We start from the raw sequence: 3,836 nt of genomic DNA on the forward strand, positions 1-3,836 counted from the left end.
GTCCTGGACCTTGCTCAGTTAAAGCAGGCGTTGGCCTTACCTACTGTCCATCCAAGTCAGTCTGAGGACACATTTGTTCTGGTTTTCAGCCTTAACTAATTAAGAACAAACTCTGGATCTTCTTAATCGCATCTTGAGACTGAGTGAATATGAATACGTGCCCTGCCGAGGAAGGAAGCAGAAGGAACATCTTTTTGGGTTGCTTGAAGAAATGGATATAGGTTTATGAGAAATGCAGACACCTCCACAATACCGGTCTCTCTTGGGAGTCCTGTGTTCTACACTGCCTGGTATGAGAATTGCAGCCAGTGGGAATAAAAACAAGGACACAGTAAGCATTTTTTCTTTTTCTTTTTGGAGAATTAAGATTACTATCCGTCTGCTCATGTTTAAAATTCTCCAAGTGAAATTTCAAAGAAAAAGGACAAAGCAGGGAATTTTTTTTCTTTCTATTTTTTAATGTCAAAATTAAATTTTAGAAGTCCAGAACTATGTCTTTAGACCCAGGTCTGATTGTATCCAAAACTCTATGCCCTTTCTAGAGCACTATCCATGGTCTGATTTTTATGGAAAAATAAAGCAGTTTCCAAGGACAAAGGAACAAAAACCATACCTTACTTAGGAAGTCTTCAGCGTCTGCCTGATTAGTATATGGGCTGTGTATGATGTTGATGGTCTTTCATTTTCATTGGGAATATTCCTCAAAATGATGCTATATGAGCAAGTATAAGAAAAATTTATAAGAATCCAAAAAGCATACGTGGAAAAATGACATCAGAGACATGTATGTAGCAAATTCTCGGCCAACAACACCACTAATAAAAATAAAGGGATACGTGTTATTTTGTGTAATAGGCAGTAAGAGACTAATTGCAGGTGTGTGTTTAGGAAGATGAAGGCAGTGGGAGAGGTTGAGGAGTTAGGACATCTCCAAGGTGTTTGGGAACTGAACCGTGTATTGGGCAGTAAGATGTTATTCCAGTTCTGCAGTGATCTCTCTTCCCTAAACAAATCCACATTGTCTATTGCAGTGGCTCTCCATCTTCGTGGCCCATCAGAGTCGCTCTGCAGGGAAGGGACCCTTACAAAGCCCCCCCATAACCCGTTGCTGTCGATTCTGATCCTATACGACAGAGCAGAACTGCCCCACCAGGTTTCCTAGGTTCCGTGGCGTCACTAGGGGGTGCGGACGGCACCCCCGACACTGCCGGAGGGGGTGACACCCAAAGCGACCCCGCTATCCGCGGCGGTGGGCGGGCCACATGCAAGGGGCGGGGCCACCAAGGCAGTTAGGCCACCCCGAGCCATCCGCCAGTGAGAGTGCGGGAGGCCAGCCCGGCGCCGCCATTGGACGGAGAGGAGGGTCTTCTATTGGCCAAAGGGAGAGGGGAGGAGCGGCGGGCAGCCACAGAGGGCGGGGCCAGAAGGGGTGGAGCTTCACAGCAGGGCGCTGGCTCCTGGCTGGGTGCCGGCGGGGCGCTCCACCCACGGGGTGGGGTTCCCGCTGGAGGCCCCGCCCAGGGGCGGGGTATGAGTCACTGGGTGGTGCCAACTCCAGTGCTGCCGCTGCCTAGGTTACAGTCTCTAGGGCAGCAGAGGCTGGTGGGGTTGGTGGGATTCGAACTGCCGACCTTCTGGTGGGCAGCCAAGCGCTTAACCACCGCGCCACAAGGGCTTCTCTCCTGCAATGAGGCTGGCTTCTCAGGTGTGTGGTGTTGTCAGGGAAAACCTTCAGAGAAGAAGCTGCGTGGCCTGGCCCGACAGATAGACGTTTCACCCGAAAGATGTAAGGGGTAGATGTGAGAGTCTGGAGCGGCTGGAAGCTGGAGCGGCTGGAAAGCTGGGTGAGAGTCTCCGACCAGACGGGGAGTTTGTGGGAGCACAGTGGCTGCCCTCGGTGGAAGCCCACCCCCAGAGACGTTAAGGATTTGCTGTTAGAGTGTAGTTCCAGGCAGGGACAAAAGCAAAATTTAAGGATAAAACAAAACTTTAAAAAAAAAAAAGTGAAATGGAAAGGTAATATTATTTATGGAGCCGCCAATTAGGTTTATCTAACTTAAATTATTTACATCTTTATTCTTAATGAAGGGGTTATGTCAGGTATTAAGCCAGCAGGTAAAATATTGAACCATAAATATTTTAAAACACTAAGTACAAATAGGTGTAGTTAGTAATTACCTAATTAAAGTGAAATGTTTGCCTGGCAAATGATTTCGGATGGCCTCTGTTTGAAATATTTACTAGTTTTCCTGTTAAATTCAAGACCGCTTCCCAAAAAAACTTCATTTACATTTCTTTGCCAAGTTTTCATTGGGGAAATAATACTTTAATGTTTGTTCTGGCACCCTGCATTGCATTCTTTACTTAGAGGATTTAAAAATATTTTTAAGTAATCTGAATAAGCTATCAGCAATGGTTGTGAAAGTTTGCCAGGTCAGTGAATTAGGCTGTGACATTGAAACCAGGAGAACCAGGGACTTTTATCTCCTTGAAACAAAAGCCTAAATGTCAAGGAGAAAAATCTAGGTTTGTCTTTTTCTTTTCTTCTATTTTTTTTTTTTTTTAAGCAGCAGATGTAAATGTTTTGCTTATGCAACCTTTTTATTAGATTTCAATATTATAAAAGAAGGTTGCTAGTTTAATTGAACATTGTTAGAGTAGAAATTTGTAGGAGAAGAATGAAGTTAATTTTAAATGTACTATATTCATTTCAGAATAAATACTCGTAAAGGCTATACTTAGTTTTTTATACTTAGTTGTTCAATAAAGCAACTATTTTGCCTGTCTTTTTGCAGTGTGATCTCATTTTTCTTTTTTGCAGTACAGACTCATGTTTGACTGCTGGAGTTTCATCCTGTGCAAGAAAACTGACAATTGTTCTTCGCGACAACACTGCAATGAGGCCAAAAAGGAAGAAACTGATCATCAAATTGATGTATCTGATGTCATCAGGCTTGTTCAAGATAAACAAGAGGTGACAGTCACAACCACAGGTAAGGACCCTGGCGTCTTTAAACCTCGTTTTGATCCTGAAGGTCTAACTACTAGTCAGACTCGGGAGCCCTGTTGTGGGCTGTTCTGGTACTTTTAGGAGATTGACTTGTTTTAGATCTCGGAGAATAATCTATTTTAATACATGGTCTCCCAGGTAGCATTCTGGAGTGGTGACTGATTTAATGCAGCTTTTATCTGCCCAGGTTCTAAGTCCAGACGATTCGTCTCAATATGTTTGGTCATTTGGCTTCCTGTTGGTTATTTCTGGAGCTTCAGTGAGAAATGTTTTTATTTTTTTGGATTTTGAATAAAGCACAGTATACCTTAGGGGGAACTATTAGCAGGCTTAGCTTCATTTTTGAAAAACAAGAGAGCTATTGTTTAAATTTGATATGTTGTCATATTAAGATGGTGGGGGGGGGCTCTTGCTGGTTAGGGAATCAGAGATCTGCCACCTGAAAGGGTAGGATTAGCAGAGTACAGGGTGGTGAGAACCTGGTTCCTGGGGACAAGGGTCAGTTTCAAAAGCTCAGCTTGACCTCTTAATCCAGGTCGGTGTGGTGTTTTTCTCTCTGTCCCTCGGCCAAACCAAAAGCTCTCTTTGTTTCTCTTAATGGAAGGAAGTTGCTGCTCCCCTCCCCATCCTTATTTTTGGCTGCATCAAATTATTGGTTGCCATTCCTTCCCAAACTGAACCCAAAGGTGGAGTTTTCACTGCACAAAACCAGCGTGTACACTTAACCACTCCACGTTGTCGATAGTGGCTGTGAAGTCGATTCCAGCTCGTGGCGACCCCATGTGTGCAGAGTACAACCCCTCCATAGAGTTTTCAAGGCTGTGAC

General features: G+C 44.2%; 1 long non-coding RNA gene across 1 annotated transcript in view; it reads left to right on the top strand.

The window, feature by feature from the left end:
* The window catches only part of LOC111821744 (uncharacterized), a 23,009-nt gene that overhangs the window by 9,364 nt on the left and 9,809 nt on the right, over positions 1-3,836 (top strand). Inside the window, exon 2 of the long non-coding RNA XR_002825082.1 lies at positions 2,827-2,993. This is a non-coding gene — a long non-coding RNA (uncharacterized LOC111821744). The remainder of the gene's footprint in view (positions 1-2,826; positions 2,994-3,836) is intronic.

This window comes from Trichechus manatus, unplaced genomic scaffold, assembly GCF_000243295.1.
Source record: "Trichechus manatus latirostris isolate Lorelei unplaced genomic scaffold, TriManLat1.0 scaffold00102, whole genome shotgun sequence".
Taxonomy (NCBI): Eukaryota; Metazoa; Chordata; class Mammalia; order Sirenia; family Trichechidae; genus Trichechus; species Trichechus manatus.